This window comes from Lissotriton helveticus, chromosome 11, assembly GCF_964261635.1.
Source record: "Lissotriton helveticus chromosome 11, aLisHel1.1, whole genome shotgun sequence".
NCBI lineage: Eukaryota > Metazoa > Chordata > Amphibia > Caudata > Salamandridae > Lissotriton > Lissotriton helveticus.
The window spans coordinates 600,304,245-600,326,370 of record NC_136072.1 but is presented as its reverse complement, the minus strand read 5'-3'; the positions used below and the strand labels follow the sequence as shown (position 1 = coordinate 600,326,370).

At 44.4% G+C, this 22,126-nt stretch overlaps 1 protein-coding gene across 11 annotated transcripts in view; it reads left to right on the top strand.

The window, feature by feature from the left end:
- TFDP2 (transcription factor Dp-2) overlaps positions 1-22,126 on the top strand; it is a 626,881-nt gene that overhangs the window by 106,851 nt on the left and 497,904 nt on the right. The window contains exon 1 of one of the 11 annotated variants that reach the window (XM_078666409.1): positions 13,604-13,778. The exons of 5 other annotated variants lie outside the window; for them this stretch is intronic. The gene's annotated coding sequence lies outside the window, so the exon portion shown is untranslated. Of the gene's footprint in view, positions 1-13,603; positions 13,783-22,126 lie in introns of those variants that run through there. 5 more of the 11 variants (XM_078666412.1, XM_078666413.1, XM_078666408.1 and 2 more) reach the window with 5 other exon arrangements.

Here is a 22,126-nt window from a genome sequence, read left to right as displayed (position 1 = left end):
TCTTCAGTCTGCCCCAGTTTTTCCTCACCTAGACTATATTATGTCCTCCATCAACACTTTACCTTCTTGCCACTTTCTCTTTGTTGGGATTTGTTGATCGTCCCATTACCCAGCACTGTCTCTCCTTGCTAACACAAGTCCCAGTGCACAAATCAAGAGCTTACCCTTGGGCAAACCACATCATTAGCAATCCCACTATTACTAATTGGGGCGATTTGGGGATCAGACAGACAATTCCCTTATTATTTCCTCCCAGTGTGTCTGGATCCTTCTACAGCCCCAGATGATGTGCAGAAACATACCTTCGCAGTGTAACACTCTATGCATGTTGGTGTTTGTACTCTACCCATGTTATGCAGTCTACTTCCATTACAGTATGCTCTGTGAAGAATGTTGAATTCAATAAGCATCAGTCTTGCCTTAATTGCAACTTCTCTCTGGTTCATTAGTGCAACTTCCAAGTCTATATCTTCCAATGGGCCCAAGTCTTTTTTCCAGCATCACAGAGGTGAAGAGGTAATCTATTAAATATTTGTGTTGATAAAAGGTATACAGAGCTATGAGAATGTTACTTCCATCTCTAACAGCCCCATATTTTCTTCTGTCCAATAATCAGTATTACTAATACTGGCCCTTAATTGTGTTCTTGTGGTTGGAAACAATGGTTATCTCCAAGTTTCAACACATCAAAGAAAGGAATACATCCTGGATATGTGTGATTTTGATTCATTCTGGGGTCTTGCCAGAGATTTAGCTCTGGTGTCTGTCTTGGAGAACACCATAGCAATAGTAAACAAAGCTCAATCTTTGGTTATGTGCATGGTCTGGCAGTCACAGTTGTGATGGTTCCGTACTAGATTCTCCTGCACAGCATAGCAGGGGATACAAAATTAACAGGTAACTCCTTACAGTAACTTTGTACCTTCCCCATGACCAATCAGGCCAGGTCACCTGACATCTTACCCTCACTACATGCTACTTTGGAGACCCCAGAACTCTATTGTTCAGTCCCTCCTGCTCATCATATACACACTCCATTTCATGTTGCTGCCCCAAATCCCTTTACTTTCCCTTAAAACCTACAATGAAAACACAAAACCTATTGAATTCTTAATTCCCCATTCAATTGCCACATCTGTGTGTTCAAAGGATTATACTCTTTAGAGGAAAAAGGGGGCTTAAATGGACTGAAGTTGAATGACTCCGAAAAAGAGATCAGGGTCACCTTCTCAGTTTCCCTGAATTCATCCATTGATACTTGCTGGGCCTGCTAACCTTGAAGTTGTCTTTATTGGTGTAGGTTTATTTATTTATTTATTTAAAGAGTTTTTTATAGCGCTGGCTAGACCCGAAGGTATCAGAGCGCTTTACATGAGAATCAACAATGTAACAGAGAAAGTTCAACGATTACACAATACATCCCCAAAAATAGGCAATACAATTAGGAGAGGAGAGAAAGGAGAGAGAAAAGTAGTGGAGGGGGCAGGGGAGGTGGGAAAGGGAGGATAAGGGAAGAGACAATAAGGAGAGACGAAAAGAAGTCTGTCTAAAGACCGACTGGGTAGGTGATGACCAAGGAGGGAATCCACGGCCCATCTCCCCTATAGCTAAACCAAGTAGCTCCATCGGGCATCAGACAAAATAGTTCAGTCTCAATACATTGAGAGAGGAGGGAAGGAGAGACATAAATAGAGGGAGGATGCGGGAGGAGACGACAGGAGAGACGAAAGGAAGTGCAGCAATGTGGTTCAACAATATACCCGAAGAAGATCAACAAGTAAACATTATATCAAACAATCAGCAATACATTAGGAGAGGAGAGAAAGTAGTGGGGGGTAGGGGAGGAGAGAAAGTGAGGATAAGGGAAGAGACAACCGTAGAGACGAAAGGAAGTCTGTCTAAGGAATGACTGGGTAGGTGACGACCAAGGAGGGAATCCACAGCCCATCTCCCCTATAGGTAGCTCCATCGGGCATCAGACAAAATAGTTTGGTCTTAAGTGGCGAGGGAAGAGGTTCACAGAAAAACAGGGTGGGGACAAAGGGCAAGGGCATGCGAGGGCAGAGGACAGAAGCTGGAAAGAGTAGGAGCGGAGAGGGGGTAGGGTTGGGGGAAGGGAGAGGGGTAAGATAGGGTCAGGATAGACGCGGGAGTGTTAGCCCGAAGTCCGGCTGGGGAGGTGATAGTCAAAGGAGGGAGCCCAAAGTCAATCTCCCCCATAGCTCGCGAGGTAGCTCCTCAAAGGAGGTAGCTCCTCAAAGGAGTTTAAAATGTGTCATCTTTTGCTGAATCATCCATGACAATACCACCATGGAAGTTGACTATGCCTACTCTGTAATTGCGAGTCTGCCTGAATAGCCGCCTTACACCTAGATTCCTGTCTAGTCACTTATCCATCCAATCTGCTTTCGAAGCAAGATTGTGCCTCAAACATCCAGTCCAAAACCTAAACTTTATAGTCAACATCTGTTTCAAAGCAACCGCATGCCCACTACTTCTCTTTTAATTGAAAATCCTTATTTCAACAATTTATTAACCAGCTATGCAGAAACATTGCCACCCGAGTCGTAGATGATTTGCCTCAAAATGATCAATTTAACAGCTGCCTATGTAACATTAGTCTAGGTATTGCAGGCATTCTTCCTCATTAAATATTTCTATGAGCCTTAGTGTTTTGCACAACTATGCATACCATTGATAAGTCACAGTTGATTGCATTAACTACATTAACAAGGTACCAGTTTTCAGGAGCATGTGCTTAGGCCCCAGCTCTCACTTACCTGGACTAGTACCTCTTACCACTCTAAGGCCCTTTCGGACATGGCATTGTGCCTCAAGGTCCCGCCTCATTCTGGCGCTTCTCTCTCTTGCTCTCAATCTTTGCGCCCCCACTCCTCTGCCTAATTCTAATTCTCTGCTGCTCACACTCTTTTACTACCTTTCATTTTCCACTTTCTCTTGAGCTTGCCTTCTGTCATTCTTGCTTTCACCCTTTTGACTGTTTTCCCTCTGCTCTTGCCTTTGTGCCCATTTCCATGTCCATCTCTGTCTCAGTCACTCTCACCCTTTTGATTGCTTTCTATTCGCTCTCACAATTGTGCCCATTTTGTTATTGTGCCTGTTCTTCCTCTTGGACCTGTTTTGCTCGTTCATCCTCATTTTCTCCCTGTTCCCCCCCTCTCCGGGGGACTCTCCCACTTCCCCAGTGCTTTCCCGTCTCCCACCTCTCCTTACCTGTTCTCCTGCGTCTTTGTTTTATGCCTTCTCTGGCCTTCGGCTTCTTGCCCCTCCCGAAGACAGCCACCTGTGATCCTCCCCCCTGCATTCCTCCCCCCTGTGCTCCTCCCCTTCCCAGGACCTTCTTAATGTTGAAAACTGCACAACTGCGCTGCTACACATCTTCCACCCTGTAAGCACTCGACAGATGCCTCCATGCCACACCTCACTCCACAGTAGGATCCTTCTAATGCTCTCACAGTCACTTCTACTGCAGAAGCGCTCCTATTCCACTCCACCACATACGGCTCACCCCACACGGCTCACCCCACTTAACATGCATTCTCCTCAACACCTCTCTACAAACATGCCAACGAGGTTTGGGACCTCATCGACAAGCACTCTCCCGATGTTCCTTTTCTCAGATAAACCTGGCTCAATCCGTTATCCTCTCCAGTTATCACCATGGTCGTCCCGTCGGGCTACAAGATCAATAGCCAGGACAGGCCCACAAAGGAGGCCTCGCCATCGTCTACCAGGAGGCAATCACCTGCACCACCTCCACTGATGAACATGTGCCATTCATGGAGCATATGCACTTCTTACTATAAGCGAGCTATACCACCGCCAACCAATCAAAGGCACCATCGCCTGCCGACCCTCTCTTCCAGGCCATGCACCACTTTCAGCAACCTCCTCACCGACTTCACCCCCCCCCCCCCCCACCCCTCTTCACTTCAAGGACTTCATACTGCTTGGTGACCTCAGCTTTCACCTTGATGGCCCAATGGACTCCAAATCCACTGCCCCTCAAGAGCCTCAACAACATCAGACTCACCCAGCTTGTCCAAGGCCAAACACAAAATGTAGGACACACTCTTAATCCTATCTTCACAGTGAGCAACAGTTACCTTTAACCACCTCACCCCTCTCACATGGATGGACCACTTCATTGTACACTTCCACATCAATGCACCCCACTCCACAATACCAGGGCCAACCAACAACTTCAGATGCAGCTGCAACAAGATAATGGAGGCGAACTGGACTCACCCTCAGATCCAAACACTCTGATCTCACCAGTGACCTCCAGAATTGAATTTATTTAATGACATAAGGACCTTCAACAGCTGGGTCACAGGCTGTGCTCAGACACTAGCCCCCCTCAAGGAAGTCAAACAAGAACCAATGTGCAAGCCTGCTGGTATACAGAAGACCTGAGTGACTCCCAATGTTATTGCAAACAGCTAGGGTGAAGTGGAGAACCAACCAAGACACCAAGGCAAGGAGCACTGACATATCCACGCTTAGAAGATTCCACACCCAGATCAAAGAAGCCAGGAAAGCAGCCGTTGCACTGAGTCTGGAAACCAGCTTCAACAACTGGAAAGAACATTTCAACATCGTCAGACTTCTCCAAACCCTCAGCAGCCACCACCATCATGACCGCATCACTGGACCGCTGCAGGAACCTCTCCAACATTTTTCATAACAAAATGTTTAATATATACAGTAACTTCGAACCCAAACACACTTCTGAAGACCCCATTAAACTACGCCCACCACCACCAAGAACGATCATCAACTAACGGACTGGAGCCCCTCACTTCAGAAGTCACTGCTGATTTGTGAAAACTATCCACTCGGGAGCCCCCATGGCCCCTACCCACACCATATCGAAAACTTGGGAGGATCCTTGATCAGTCATCACCATCCTCAAACCCTCCATCTATGATGCAACCTTCCCAGGCTCTTCTATTTCATATTGGTACCCTGATATAGGTCTAGGGAACATCGTACACTTTCCCTACATCATCGCCCCATCATTTCAAATGAACAAGCCTTATAGGGACACAACTCCAAATAATGACAGACTGATCTTGTATGGACATAACGCCTTATAAGGACTGTAGACTTGTATGGACTAAACCTTTCACCTAGTTCCATGCAGAGGGTGGGTTTTTCCCAATCGATATTGCTAAGACTTCATCCTTAGCACATATGAATAATTTATGAGTACACTCTACAGGAGGTCCACTTCACCTCTCCCATCGAAGCACAAGGATTAATCCCCAATGTCATCCTCATACTGAACAATGGGGAACATGCGCACATAGACTGTGTAAATACAGCACCTCTTGCTATCAGTAATCAGGAGCGAACCGAGATTTCAAGACCGACACACTGACCAGAGACGCTGCGGCTGCAGCATGCCATCGCTCCAGCTGACAGTGGTCTGACGATCCCTTGCGGGGTGTCCAACTGAAGTCCAGGACGAGGTCCCACACTCTCACTATTCAGGTATGGGGGTTCGACTAAAGCCTAGTGGGATTCTTGGCTCTTAGACTTAGGCTCTTAGGCTTAGGCTCTTTCGCACCTACTCACATGCTAGGTACACTTAGGTACATCTAGACAGGCATCTTAGGAGTATGCACATTATTTCATAAATGCATTTTATATTCATGTATCTGTTCATGACTATTGTAAAATGGTAGAACAATACTATTTCTTCTTATTCACTGTACTGCTGGTTCTATAACTATGCTACTGTGTTACAGTTGTAGCCACACACTTAATTTACATGAGAAGAACTACGGTACAATAAATTCTTATTGTAAACATGCTCAACTGTTTCTTCCGTGTATCTCTCTCAGAGCAAAACAAGCAAGCACGAGTGACTGGGTGAAAAGTAGTATATTGTTTCCACGAGTCTGAGATTATTATGTTCTGAAGTTGCAAAAACGAATCTCTCTGCTAACAGGAGATTCTAGTAGCACTGCTAGCTAGTTAATGCGAAAACATAGGCTGACATATTCGGTGGGAGTGTACAGACTCAGTTTGCCACCAAGCCCACAGTATATGTTATCCGTAAACAGCATAGGTCCTGCATGAAAGGGTACTATCGGAACTACACTACTAGGCAACTGGAAATACGCCAAGGTCAAAGCTGTCCTGAAAAACCCCTCACTCTTAACCTTCCCTTTCGAAGTCCTAGAGAAAGTGATCAACGGGCAACTTTCCAATCATCCAGAACAGCACCACCTCCTGGTAATCACCCAGTCAGGAGTCCGCAGCAACCACAGCATGGAAACTGCTCTCATCTTAGCAGCCAACCACATCTGGGCCACCATGGACAGAGGGGAGACTGCTGCCCTCAGCTTCCTCAACCTCTCTGTGGCTTTGAACACAGCTCCCACAACTCAAGACTCCAGAAGTCCAGAATAATAGGAGCCGCCCTTTGAGGAATTGCCTCCTTCCTCTCCCATAAAACCCAGCAATTCACATACCTCTTAACCCAAGAACCTAATCTGTGGAGTCCCTCAAGGGCCTTCCCTCATCCCTACCCTTTTCAACATATACATGGCACTTCTTACCCGTATCATAAGTGTTCATGGAATCAACATTGTCTCCTATCCTGACAACACTCAGCTTATCCTCTACCAAATAGACTTTACCAAAACCACTAGGACTTAACATCCTGCATGACCAACGTGGCAAACTGAATGAAGGAGAACTGCCTAAAACTCAACACAGAAAAAACGGAGTGCAAACTGAAGTGGCCGGTGGGTAAAAGAACAATGGATTGGAATGCTGCCTCAAGTGATTGCCTGTGGTTAGACGTATTGCAAGCATTCTTCCCATCACATTTTGGAGTGGAACCCGACATAACAATCCTGCATTTAAGCATGTGATTGACTAGGTTCTGCGTTAAACAGTAATCAGAAAAGGAACATGTCATTTTGGGTACACTCGCACAATTTTGTAGTGTCTTACCAGACAGCACACATTTTTATTTATTTGGAAAGAACAATTGAACCTAATGCCGAGTTCACAATCGAATCATAGTAGATATTCAGGAAAAAAGAACTCTGAACCCTTGCACACCCCGTTGACATGCTTCATCATTAGGTCTGTTCTTTCGTTTGACCAAATGACCCTACTGGACTCACCAAAAGTTAATCTGTTTGTGTTGTGCTGGAAATCGAAAGATGGAGGTAGCACAGTGGTTAATTCGGTTGTAAGGATTAAACATCCAGAAAGAGTTGTAAATTAAAATTGTGTAGTGAAAGACCGAGTAATTGTATGGTGAGTGATAATAGAAGGATAAATGCTTCTGGGATAAACAAAGTTACTTTGAGGTACTGTGAGAAAATAACCTTTTGGTTGAAGGAGTTGTATTTATCCAAAGTGTAAATAAAACTGACCTTTTGAAGCAAATGTATTTTCATAATATGCTGAGTAGATATTTGAGTAAAAATGCATTCTGAGTTAGGGACACTAATTACTGACATTATTTCCTTGGTCGGTAAGGCCAATTGCTATGGCTGAGGTTTCGTGATGTGACATGTTTGGAGTCATATTGTCATGCTAACTCATCTAGCATATTTTTATCATCACTGCTATTGTCCAATGCTTACATCATCAAGATTGGTGTAAACTAAGAGAAACATTTGCTCTCAACATCTGAAAAGGTCTATGTAGCCTGAGTTGTATCTGTCATTTGTGAATTTTTTAAGATGTATCTAAACTCTGGGATAGCTCACAAGCTTTTGTATTTGTGTAACTTTTCAATTTCCCACCCTCTCTTTTTCATGTACAAAAGTAGTCCTAATATAAGATTGAAAATCTTCTTAGGAGGAATAGTCATAATAGGGCTGAGAATCTACTTGGAAAGGGCGGGAAGGAGAGATGAAATGATAAAGGATGCTCTGCACATATTTGAAATGTTGAAAAAAATATAGGTGACCTTGTCAAATTGCATTGTTAGATTATCTGAAGTGCCTGTAAAACATATGACATTTTATCAAATTGTATGGCAAGTAAAGTAAGTTTTGGCACCACTTATTTCAAACCTCTGTTGAGAGCGAAGTCCTCAACACTCTTGTGGAGCATTAGGCTAACTTGGCAGCCTTTAAACGTAAGATATGTCCTGTCAAACTTGTTAGAGCTTTCTGACATTTTAGCGGTTTATTAGGTCGAGCATTCAAGACCTCTTGTATATACTTTAGTATATACTTATATATACTTATATTTGTATGACCTTTGTGGGCTCTGGAGATCAGCCCTAGGACTTGTCTGCTTCCGCTTACGGACTTTTTTTCTGTTCAAGTGCCTCTATTTAACTGTCTTGATAGAAAATGACCAGCAGAGGTCAGTAAAATACCAGGATCACTTTAGCAATCTATAGATTCCAGTCCATAGAAATTATCTTCCACGAGCACCTGTAGACAATAATATTTTTTTCAAATCTTATATTTTCAGTGATCTGACCACTGACAGCCCCAATTTTATGTTAAAAACAGAGTTTTGGACCAGACCGCTTCCCGCTGAAAGGCAATATTTCTCTTCATGTGTTCCCATACCTGGTGTGTCACGCAGTTTGGTGCTTACTTTCCCTATATGTTAAAGAACAGTAGATGTTTCAGCACCCAGGCTAATGTGCTGCATAGCTAAATATATATAGGGTCCTAAAGGCGAGACCGATTGCGTTGCAAATGCTTGTTTTACTATGTGCCCTTATTTTACCAAAAGGTTGGTGTGCCTATTTACGTTCCATCAGTTTAAAAGGTCACCAGCAAGATACTTGCTAACTCTCTATAACTGAAACGTGTAGAATGTTTCAAGTTTTGAAACTAGTAGTTCGCATAATGATGAGATGACTGAAAGTGGCATCTTACAACCTCTGGCATGATGATGACATCACAGGTCATCCTGTTATGTGCTATGTGACATGGATCAGACAAAAACAATACATGTCCTCTGATCCAGATTTATTCATAAGAAATCTATGTTTCCCATAAATTAGTGATTTTTTTCCACTGTGACCCCTGTTACCTCAGTAGTACATATTTTCATCAGCAGACATACCTGTCGTTTGGTAACTTCAGCATCAGTTGCAATGCATACATGTCTGAAAACCACACTGTTTTACGATTCCTGTAATTCTGTTTATTGCTCAGGAACCTGGGTGTACCCTCTTAACCCTTTCAATCTGCAACTTATCCAAATGAAATATGTTGGCTACAAGAAATCTGTAGAGGATACATTTGCAGTAAACGTGGCAACCTATCTAAATTAGTAGTGTTGGCAAGTAAGCAGCAACTATGTTTCTGGAGTGCCTCGAAGTTATCAAAATGTGTAGCAGAACTAATGCGGAGTTGGGGACGCAAATTGCTGACATTATTTCCTTAGTTCAAGATGGCACTTGATACCACTGATATTTCATGATGTGACATGTTTAGACACGCCTCGTCATCTTAACTAATCTAGCAAAGTTTTTTTTTTTTTATCACCACTACTCAGTCTGATGCCTCGACCATCAAGTTTAGTGTAACCAAAGAGATTTTTGTTGCTCTCGAAACCTGAAAAGGTCTGTGTAGGCTTAGTTGAACCTGTGGTTTGTGAATTTTTCAGATGTCCCCAAAAGTTGACAAAATGTAACAGGATTACTCTTACAAAACAGATTTAGTAGTCAATCAACTTCAGAAGAATGAAAGGATGAGCCTGTTTTATCAGGAGCTGAACCTGTGAACATAACGTCACACACAGGTGATCCATCAGACCACTGAGCCATCTTATATAATGATTGATTGCTCATCATATGAAAAGGGTGATGCAAATATCAATACTTTATTAACTGTGTGATTACTTAAAATCTTTACAGTATTAAACACATAAGCAACACCCCCCCTCCCGTCCACCCTCCCATAAAGAGCTTCCCGGAATTCAAAGTAAAAATGTACCATGCCTGCAGGGGCTCTGTTTACTGCTTTGCTTCCTTTTAAGACTGCAAATCAAAATTAATTAAAATGTTTTTTTCACACAAATTTTTGCTTAGTCTTTTAAAGATCAATGGTTATATAAAATTCATCGGGGTACTTCCCTCCGTAATCTCGGTTGTCGTTGATAAAAGTACTTTCTGTGCCCCCTACTGGGCCCCACACTTGCTTTGTGATCCCATTGTCCGTACTGAGAGCCCCTGGGTTGACTGGCATCCATAGGGGCTAGGGCGCCAGCTGGTTTAATTACGGAATAATTGCAAGCCTGGAATCTACAGCCTGTTGCTGGGAGTCAAGTGCAATTCTAATTTGATGAGTAAACTTGCCGACTCTAGCATGGAAGCAGATAGTGGTTTCTGAGAAGCACCATTCCGATGCCATCCTGCAGGTTCTGAGACCGTTATCCCTTAAAGCGGGACGTAACAAACGATGGCGATCGCTGGCCAATTTTGGGCAGCAGCATAGAAGATGTAACCAGGATTCTCTGTGGTAATTGCATAGCCGACAGGAGACAATGTTGTCTTGAAATCCAAGATCTTGAGGGCAGTAAGGCGCCAAAACAGGATTTCCTTCTTGCCTGAGCTGAGAGTGAGTCTTGCATGTATGGTTGAGCTTTCCGGGAATGTATAAATTGTCAAGTGCCAGTGTGAGGGAGTTATATCGGAGTGAGGATCGATCCAGTTCAAATGAGATGGTCTGGACTTGGCGCGTCACAGCTTTAGCCCAGGCAGAGTAAGGAATTTCGTCAGAGGCATGCTCCCTGCCTCTATTTTCAGACAATCTATTGCTTGATCCAGCTTAGTGTGCCATGAGGAACCCGCTGCCTTAAAAATCGTTTTTAGAAAGTATTTGTGAGTGGTTTCGGGTGCTTTCAGTACTCTGATATAGTATTTTATTAGGTCCCCCTGTAGTGCCAAGTCCGGCCTACTTAGTTCCTATTTGCAGCCTCAGCCTGGTGTTCCATGCTTGTCTGGGCGCCTGTAGCACAATCCTATAAGCTTTTATCTGGGCTGCATTGATGGCTTTCTCTAATGCGCCTGGGAAGGATAAGTGACCGTCGGTAATTGCTGGAATTAGTTTTGCCCTAAGTACTTTCAGCATGGGCTCTGTGGATGGACTTGCCAGGCGATAGTTTAGACGTCTAAGTGACAGAATTATTCTGTTGATTCTCGGCGGCAGCGCCTTTATGTATTTAGCTGCTGTAGCCCTCTTTGTTACCCATACCCCCAAGTAGCTGTAAGATGTAGCTGTCCTAATTCGGTGCTCTCCCAGAGACCAGGTTGCTTGCTTTTTGTGTGGATATTTGCCAAATATTATTATCTTTGTCTTCTCATTTATTTGCAGGCTGTTTTCCTGGTTGTACACTGCTAGACTTTTTAATGCACTTTGGAGGCCTACCCTGGTGTGGTCCATGATCACTGTGTCGTCCGCATACTGAAGGGTTCCCAGGGTCATCTTGCCCATTCTCGGTGGTACAAGGCTGGCGTCTTTCAGGTTGAATAATAGTGGGGCTTTAGCCCGGTGTTGGTTTCGATTCTCAGGGTTGCAATTGCTGGACTTAGTTTGACCTTGACCCATGTCCCCTCATAGAGGGCTTTTATCGCTTTTAAGAGGGTTCCCGGGATCCCCCATGTTTCGAGTTTAGCCCATAATCATCCTCTATTAACCCTGTCAAAGGCTGTGGAGTAGTCTATAAAGCAGCAAAACAGGGGCAGCTTGTTATTCATTACCCCTTGCTTCGAGAGGTAAGACAGCGCTAAGATGTTGTCCATGATGGAGCGGTTTGCCCTGAATCCAGTTTGATAAGGCGGAGGATACCGTTCTTATCCAACCAGTCCTCTAAGTCCCTTAGTAGTAGGCAGGCATAAACTTTTGCTTTGATGTCGAGCCGGCTATTAGCCTGTAGTTAGTGGGCTTCAATTTGTCTACCTTCTTGTGTATTGGAAACAGGATTGTGGTAATATTGCTGTGAAGTGCGAGTGATTATATAGCGGGGTAAGAATGGATGCAAAGAAGGCTAGAGCGGACTTGAAAACTTGTGCGGGAATGCTATTTGGCATTGGCGTACCGCTTATTGGGATAGAGTGCAGTGTTGAAGAGTGGCATAGAGTGAAGGGGTGTAGAGTGCAGTGATGTAGAGTAGAGTGGCGTTGAGTGCATTGTCGTAGAGTGGTGTAGAGTAGAGAGAGGCATAGAGTAGAGAGGCATAGGGTGAAGTGATGCTGAGTGGATTAACCCCATGGATGCTCAGCATATTCCCCTGCTGTGCTGAGAAATCGGAAATCCCACACAACATGACGAGCTGGGCTCGTCATGAGCGTGCGAGGAGGCTACTTCATGACGAGCCCAGCTCGTCATGAGCGTGGAAGGGGTTAAAGTTCAGTGGCCCAGAGTGGAGTGTGCATGGTATCATAGTACACCGTCATTACAGACAACATATTTTCAATTGAAATGACCATTACATTTGCACCTGCATACAGTTTTACTGCACACAAATGATAATGTGTGGGAATTACATCACTGGGTGTATTGATTTGGTTTGATCATATTAAAGTGTTTGTTTCCAACAGAATTAACAAAAATGGGATTCATTTGTGCTTTTCTATTTCTGATGTATTCTGGAATACTTGCATCGTTTCATTTAAATGTTATGTGCTAGTAAAATACCCATTGCTACCCCAGTATCCAGCAAGATTGTCACATAAATCTTCTACGAAGTCCGAGAAAGAAAAGTAAACACCAAGCACTCCTGGAAGACAGAGTCTAACCTCTGTCTTTGAATGCACAGCAAATGTGACTAGACAAGAACAAGATGTACGGGCCTGTTTAGAGAAAAACAACTCCTGTGAGAATACAAGGTAGTGTGAAAAGACTTTTCTCCCTGGGAGGGATGAACTCAAGCTGGACAGTCCTAAATAAATAAAGCCAGAAAATGTGAGTTACAAACCACAAAGCCTATGCTAAGCAACGGGCGGAATGTATTTCCAGGGAAGCTTCTGGAATGTCCCCAAGATGTCTTTAGGCTGTCTGGTAGTATTCAACCTAAAAACGGATGCACTTGGACAGGTGTTCTCTCTCCACTTTCAACCCTCCCTCCTTCCTATGGCATAGTGGCTGACGACATATAACAACAAACACTTCTCCCAAATCAATACTTTAAGGAAAGGTAATACATCCAAAAATACAATTGTATTTTTTGATGTTATCTTTCCTTAAAGTATTGATTTGGGAGAAGTGTTTGTTGTTACATATTGTGTTTCTCTGCATTCTTCTCCTCAATTATTTGCTTAACCAGGGACCCTCTTGTGTTTCCCATAGTGGTTGACGACAAAATTAAACGTATGGATAATGTACCCAGCGCCCCAACAACAGGCTCTGTAATCGTCTATGAGACGATTTAACAACTTTTGAATGTGCTCTGTGAGATTGTAAAGTTCTTTTTGTTAATTTTAAGTGTAACATATTTTATTTCTTTGCGTTCGCTTCCGGTGAGCTACTGCCTTTATCAGCTTGATAAAAACGAAACCAGATTTGCATGCCTTAAAAACACACCAGAGTCGCCCTTGAACTTCGAGATGGCGTCCTCCTTCGCCCCATGCCCCCACCTCTTGTGGCCTCCACGAGCTCCTCTGCCTCGAGTGAAAATGAAAGTGATGTTCGCATGCCGCCCTGCTTGCAGCGTGACTCCACATTTCTGAGGAGGGCTCCGGGGGCACCAGCTGCACCTCGAGGCTGCATGATTGAGATAGCCGGAGTGCCTCTTCTCCACAGCTGGGCGTGACCGTAGGTACCGCGAGCACTGACCGCGCGCCGCGCTTCCGCATATCAATGGCTGGAGGGGCTTGGAGCAGCACCATGCTTTTGCTATCGGCACTTTCCTGCTGTCTGTGTGCATGGTTGAATGAAAACCCCAGCGAGTGAAGTACAGCTATGCGGTGACTGCGTTTTAGTGAACACATTTCTTGTCTCCTTGCTCTGAAAAAGGTTGAACAGCATCTTAGTTTGTGCTCATCAGGTCCTTGACTCAATGTTATTTGTGAACAAGCATTGGCAAAGCCAAGCGGTCTCGCCTATGCAAGAGCTACTGACGTTGCCAATATCTTTTAGCCATGTTGTACACCAACGTGGTTTCTGGCAAGGCTAAAAGTTAGTGGGGTAAAGGAGAGCGGTGTGGAGTGCTGTAAAGTGGAGTAGAGTGGAGTGGTATGTAGTGGCATAGAGAGTTGTGGAGTGGCGTAGAGCTAATTGGGGATCAGGGAAGTGGAGTGTCATGGATGGTGTAGAGTGGAGTGGCGTAGAGAGTTGTGGAGTGTCGTTGTGGGAGTAGAATGTAGTAATGTGGAGTAGAGTTGAGTGTCATAGAGTGGAGTGACAGAGTGGAGTAGTGTAGGCGAGTGAGATGGCATAGAGTGGAGTAGAATGAGTAGAGTGAAGAGGCATAAGGCACTGTGGTGAAGAGTAGATTGGCATAAAGTGCAGTGACGTAGACTGCATTGGTTTTGAGTAAAGTGGTGGAGACTACATTGGGGTTAAGTAGTAGAGTGGTGCTGAGTAGTTTGCAGTAGCACACAGTTCAAACAAGTAGAGTGGAGTGGCGCATTGTGGAGTAGGGTGGCGTTGAATGCAGTGGTGTAGAATGCAGTGGCATAGAGTAGATTATTTCATAGTAGAGTGAAGTGGCGTGGAGTGGTGCGGGTAGAGGGGATTGGTGCAGGGTAGATTGGGGTGGTGCAGGGTAGAGTGCAGAGGTGTATCGCAGAGTGCAGTGGCATAGAGTAGAGTGGTGCAGACTAAATTAGCGTAGAGTGGAGTTATGTAGAGTGCTTTGGCTTAGAGCAACGCTGAGTTGAATGGTGCAGAGTAGAGTGAAGTGGTGCAGAGTAGCGTGGAGTGACATAGAACGGCGTAGCATGCAGTGGTGTAGAGTGTTGCAAAGTAGAGTATAGTGGCATAGAGTACTGTGGTGCAGAGTAGGTGGCCCAGAGTGCAATGGCATAGAGTGCAGTGGAGTATTGTAGTGTAGAGTAGCGCTGCGTAGAGTTCAGTGGCATAGAGTGCAGCCGTATAGAGTGGAGTATCACTGAGTGTAGTAGAGTGCAGTGGCGTAGGGTACATTGTTTCAGAGTAGAGTGAAGTGGCATGGCGTGGATTGGTGCAGAGTAGAGTGCAGTGGCATAGAGTTATGGCGTGGCACAGAGTACAGTGTTCCATAGTAGAGTGGCATAGAGTGGAGTAGACTAGAGTGGAGTGGTGTAGAGTGCAGTGGTTCATAGTAGAGTGGGGTAGAGTACTCTGGCATAGAATACAGTGGTGCAGAGTAGAGAGGCGCAGTGTGCAGTATTATAGAATGAAGTGGTGTAGAGTAGATTAGAGTGGCGGAGAGTGTAGTGGGAGAGAGTTTAGTCGTGTCAGAGTGCATTGGCGTAGAATGTAGTAGAGTGACGTGGACTAGAGTGGTGCAGAGTAGAGTGAGGTGGCATAGAGTGCAGTGATGCAGAGTAGAGTGGTAGAGAGTGCAATGTTGCAGAGTAGAGTGGCATAGAGTGAATTGGTGTAGAGAGCAGTGGCATAGAGTGGTGTACAGTATAGTGGTGTACAGCTCAGTGGTGCAGAGAAGATTGGCATAGAGTGCAGTGGTGTAGAGAGCAGCAGCGTAGAAAAGAATGGTGTAGAGGAGAGTTGCGAAGGGTATATTGCTGTGGCGTGGAATAGCATTGAGTGGAATGGCGCAGTGTGTAATAGTGTTGAGAGTGCAGTGGTATACAGTAGAGTCCAGTGTCGTACAGCGCAGTAGTGCAGAGTAGATTAGTGTCATTGTGTGGTTTGGTGTACAGTGCAGTGGCACAGAGTGTAGTGTTGCAGGGTGTAATGGCGTACAGTGCAGTAAAGAGGTGCAGAGTAGATTGCAGTGGCATAGAGTGCAGAGGTGCAGAGTAGAATAGCATAGAGGTCAGTGGTGGAGAGTGGAGTGCTGCAGGGTAGAGTGGAGTGATGCTGAGTAGAGTGGAGTAAGAAGAACAATTGATGGACAGAATGCAGAGGGCCTAAATCCATCGTTTTTTGCTCCTCATGCCATTCCAGTTTGAACCCAGCCATATGCAAATCAGTCTTGACCCTGTGCCCATTGGGAACAGTCCAGCCCGAACTGCTAGGCCAAGTCTTCCCTGGACTGGAAACAAGCATCCTAGGCCCGGTTTTGGGGTTTCACCCCTCATCAGCCAGGATAGCTTGACTCCAGTGGCATGAAGAGCACGGGACCCACGTCTGGGCATACACGTCCCACTAGGGGTGACAAATGCAAAAAGAACAATTGATGGACAGAATGCAGAACAATGCCGTCTATCAACTGTGTGTCTTTTGCTTTCTCACCCTAAGTGTGCCAGGTATGCCCAGACGTGGGTCTCGGGCTCACTGTGCCACTGGAGTCAAGCTATCCTGGCTGATGAGGGTGAAACCCCGAAACCGGTCCTATGATGCTTGTTTCATGTCCAGGGAGGACCTGGCTTGGCAGTTCGGGCTGGACTGTTCCCATGAGGCACAGTGTCAAGACTGATGGATTTAACCCAGATCTTTTGACTGGAGGTGAATGGTTTGATTTGTTCTGCATTCCGTCCATCAACTGTATGTCTTTTGAGTAGAGTGTAGTGGCAAAGAGTGCATTGGCATAGAATGGGGCAGAGTTGAGTGCAGTGGCATAGAGTTCAGTGGAAGAGAGTGCAGTGTTGCAGAGCAGACTGTCGTAGAGTGCAGTTATGTATAGTAGAGTGGCATAGAGGGCATTGGCATGAAGTGCAGTGGCGTGGAGAAGAGCAACATAGAGAGCAGTGGCCTATAGTACAATGGTTTAGAGTAATGTTGCATAGAGTGCAGTGGTGCAAAGTAGATTGGCGCAGAGTGCATTTGTTTTGAGTTCAGTGGTGTAGAGTGCATTGGCATAGAGTGTAGTGGTTCGAGTAGAGAGCAGTGGAGTAAAGTTGAGTGGTGCAGAGTGCCTTGGTGCAGATTGCAGTAGCATAGAGTAGATTGTTTCAGAAAAAAATGGTGTGGTGCACAGTAGAGTGCAGTGGTGCACAGTGGAGTGGTACAGGGTAGAGTGCAGTGGCGTCGAATGCAATGTCATTGACTGGAGTGGTGTAGAGCGCAGTGGCGAAGAGTGCAGTTGTGCATAGTAGAGTTGCGTGGGTGAGAGTGCATTGGCATAGAGTACAGTGGTGTAGAACAGAGAGACATAGTGGAGTAGTACATAGTAGAGTGCAGTGTGGAGTGGTGCAGAGTAGACTGCAGTGGCTTGGAGTGGTGCAGAGTAGAGTGGAATAGGGTAAAGTGCAGTGCAGTATTAATGGAATGGTAGCATACTGGCTTTACAGACAGCGCATCTTCAATTGAAATGACCATTACATTTGCACAAACATACAGTTTTACTGTTGAAAGTATACAGCGCACCAATGATAATGTGTGGAAATGTCATCAACTAGTGTATCAATTTGTTTTGATCATATTAAAATATTTGTTTCCAGCACACTAAAAAATAACCAAAACATTTGCTTCATTCGTGCTTTCCATATTCAGAAATATCTTCAGTGTTCAATTACAGACATTTTAGTTTTGTTTTGTGCTAGAAAAAAATAACATTGTACAGCAGACCCGTGAGTACCCTGCATGATTGTCTTATAAATCCTCTCACTTTGAAGTCCGAGAAAGAAAAGTAAACACCAAGCTCCCTAAAAAACTGAGCCTGACATTTGACCTCTCTCTTTCAATGCACAGCAAATGTGACAAGATAAGAACAAGATTTAAAGGCCTGTTTACAGAAATTTAGTACTGGTGGAAGAATGCAGTAAATAAGATTTTGGCATGTGAAGGGATGACCTCAAGCTGGAAAGCCCCCAAAAAATAAAGGCAGTAACTAGAAAGCCCTAAAACGTGAGTTACAAACCACACTGCCAGTGATAAGCAATAGATGGAATGCATTCCCAGGGAAGCTTTCCGAATGTCCCCAAGATGTTGTTTGCAAACTAGGCTTTGACCTAAATAATGTACATGGAAAACGCTCTTCTGCTTCAGAAGTTTTATCAGGGTCTATGTGCACTCTTACACTTACGGGTTGCGGGAAGGTATATTGTCAACTTTATTTCAAATAGTTCTGAGCTTTGATAAAACATAACCTTGCATGTGTTTGTCTCAAGTCAAAGTGAGAAGTGGAGGATGACATTTTAAAAAGCTCAAGAACATAATGTGAAAAAGAAAGTGACTCTGGCACACCGAGGAATGCTTTTTTTCTGAAAAGAATTCAGTTGCAGGCATTTTACGGTATTTATTGAAGTGCAAATAAAACAGTTATAATCAGGGTACACTAATCTGCTGCTGCAACACTTTACTTTAAACTTTACATTCAGTTCACTGAGCTGGCTAGAAATGTGGATGTGTCACAGCAGGAAACACATTTTTTTTTTTAGTAAATAGAAGATTGAAATTAGAGTGACTCTGCCAGTTCAGGTTTGTAGAGGTGTTTACGCATTTATAAAAACTTGTGTGTTATTAACAATGAGCATAATATGGATCTTTATTTGAATTTATACGTGTACATATATGATTTGATTGCCTTTTAAATGTTTTGCTGTCACTTTTAAAGTGCCTTTTCTTGTCTTATGCTAACTAGGCCTGATCACCATCATGTTCAAAATCGATGACTTATCCTGAAATGAAATGAAATTAAGATTTCTAAACCGCACTACTACCCGTAGGTGTCTAGACACGGACTCCCAGTAGGTAATAGAGGGTTATAAATAAAACCAGACATCACGTGTAGACCGAAGGAAAAGGATATAAGTGCTGTAACAATTATTAAACAGCCATATTTTAAGAGCCTAATGAAAGGTAGACAGTTTTTCTGTGGTTTTTAATTTAAGAGACATCGAGTTCCAAAGTTTAGCAGTAGCCACTGCAACACTCTTGCCTCCCCAAGTGGCTCTCTTAATTTTAGGTACGACCAAATTGGCCTGGGAAGAAGATCCTAAAGTCCTGGAAGAGGTGTATCGTTGAAAGAGCTGTCTCATGGATTCTGGGACATCAAGATGAAAGGCCTTAAAAGCTATGCACAGAGACTTGAACATTACCCGCTTTCTTACCGGGAGCAGGTAAAGTAAGGGGAGAGATTGGGAGACCGACTCATGTTTTGGTATCCCTAGAAGCAGTCTGGCCAATGCATCTTGGACCATTTGCAGCTTATGTAGAGCTTTCTTGTGAGCAGTTAAGAAAAGCCCATTACAATAGTCTATTTTAGAAAAGACTAGTGCAGTGATCACTGCTTTGCGTAGGTCCAAAGGAATGAAGGGAAAAACCGTCCTAAGTGATTTAAACAGAAAGAAACACGAAGAGGTGATGGCATTAGCGTGTCCCACAAAGGAAAGCTTTTCATCAAATTGAACTCCCAATTTTTTCACTTTGGGAACAGGAGTTGGGAGGGCACCCATTTCCTGAGGCCACCATTTGGAAGACCAAAATGATGGGCTATTGCCAAAAAGTAGCACCTTGGTTTTGTCTCAATTTAATTTCAGACAACTGTTGGACATCCAACTCCCAATCTGTAACATGCAGTTGTGAAAGCTTTCTGCTGTTCTGTCAAGATCTTCTGTTACCGACACTACGATCTGGGTGTCGTCAGAATATGAGACAACTGAGAAACCAAAACTTTTGATCAGTGAGGCTAGAGGAGTAACGTAAAGATTAAAAAGAGTTGGGGTCAGTGCTGATCCTTGCGGTACACAACAGCGTAGAGTAAAAGATGACCTGTGGCTGTCAAATTCCACAAACTGAACTCTGTCAGTGAGAAAGGATCTAAGGAGCTTAATGGCAGTGCCCCTGACTCCTAACTCACACAGACGATAAATGGTAAACGATGTTGAATGCTGCCGTGAGATCTAACAAAATTAAGGCAGCATTCCCTCCCTCATCTAAAGTTGTTCTAACATACTCGGAGGCTGTAACCGGAACACATTCACTGTTTAATATTTTAGCTGCACGTATTCATTTAAGTCATATTTGTTTATTTCCAAATTATGTTGTTTTAGTAGAAATCTCTCTAATCAGGGGCTCAGTGCTTTTTCAACTTTCAAGGTTTCTTATGCTTCCTCATTGTATTGCAGTCATTCACAATAGTTCACTGTTGTTGTGTAACTAGTTTGTTCTGCTATCTTCAAAATGACATAAGCATAGAGCGGGCTGAATCAATATTGATGTGGTGGGGTAGTGCTTACATGGTAAGGTAGTAGGCTGCTCTAATTTTCAATACTTGATTTGCCGAAATTATATTCTTTTACTTACACCATGATGAATCTGCTGTTTTCATGCGCCGGCAGTGTCGCTCCCATCGGCAACAACGCTCGCAGAAGGTTCACCAAGCTGGCTAGCTGATTCACTGAAGGCTCAGAACTGCTAAGCGACACTATGAACAACTGTAAAGGAGATGGACCAGCAAGGACACAGCTGACCAGACCGCCTTCAAGATAATTTCAACCTCTACCACACAGTTGAGAGAATCGTAGAAGGCCTTAGACTTATGCATCAAATCAAGCTCCAATATGAGCAAGAACTCTTTCACATCGTCAAAGAATTCTCCAACCCTAGAGCTGCACCAAACCAGATTACTCCCTCACATGACAAGATCGCCAACACCTACAGAAACTTCAAACACCAACCCAAGGCCACCTACTTCTTCAACCAACACAGTGACCCTGCTACCCCCACAGACATCAGACTAACCAGATTGAGCTATTTTGCCCCACAGTACACCGTCTCCATCAGGAGCTCGGTCCACTTAGGGGCCCCAACTGACCCATGCCTTCACCACATCTTCAACCTAGGCAAAGCCAGAATCATGCACATACTCACCACATTGTTTAACACCTCAATTGCCACGGCCACATTCCCTGAGGACTGGAAACATGCAAGCCGGCTAAAGAAACCTTTGGCAGACCCCAGGGAACTCAACAACTAGTGTCCGATTTGTCTGCTCCCGTTCTAGGGCAAAGTATTAGAAAAAGCCATCAACCAGTTAATCTCCTCACATCTGGAACAGAACCTCCTACTCCACTCCTACCAATCTGGATTTCACAGCAACCTCAGCACAGAGGCAGCACTCATCGCGACTACCAACGAAATTGAGCCCTACTCCATGAGGACAGAACACGGCTCGGTTCTTCCTAAACCTCTTGCGAGCCATCAATATGGTCTCCCACCACACACATCACAGGGCTGCACAACATAGGCATCCAAGGAGTCACTCTCAGATGGATCACATCTTTCCTCACCAGAAGAATGTAAAAAGTGTGTCTTCCCCCTTTTATCTTTGAACCCAGGTAAATCATCTGTGGAGTGCCCCAAGGATCCTCGCTCAGCTCCAACACTTATATAACATCTCTGGCCAGTATTGTGAAAACCCACGGTCTCAGCATCATATTCTACTCTGACAACACACATCTCATCCTCTCCGAAGACAGCCCCAAGACTAATTTCAGCAACTGCATGACAAATGTCACCAATTTGATGAAGGACAACTGCCTGAAGCTCAACACAGACAAGACAACGGTACTGATTTTTGGAAACAAAATATCCACATGGGACTCATCCTGGTGGTACTCCTACCCCGCACTGACCACTCTAGGGGAACCTAGGGATTATTCTGGCAAAAAGCTAACCATTATGACTCTGGTTAATTCAGTCACCTCCTCCTGCTTCTCTATCTTCTGCATGTAAGATATTGAAATAGCAACCTCAAAGCTTAAGATGCACCATCACCCAGGCCCTCACCTCCAGCTGACTGGACTGCGTCAACTCTCTCTACTTTGGTATTGCAGCTCACGTATTCCGACAACTACAGGCCATACAGAATGCCTCAGCCAGACTCGTCCTGGATCTCAGGGAACTCCACCGGCTCCCTGTACAGAAAAGATGCCAGCTCAAGTTCTTGACCCATGCATACAAGGCCCTACACAACAATGGACCTGTCTACTTAAACCACCGTCTGAACTTCCACCATACACCTCTGCTCTTTGTACCTTTCTCTAGCCTTTACCCTCTTCATCTGATGCAGCAGATGCATAGATTGCTCCTTTTCCTACCTAGCAGTGAAG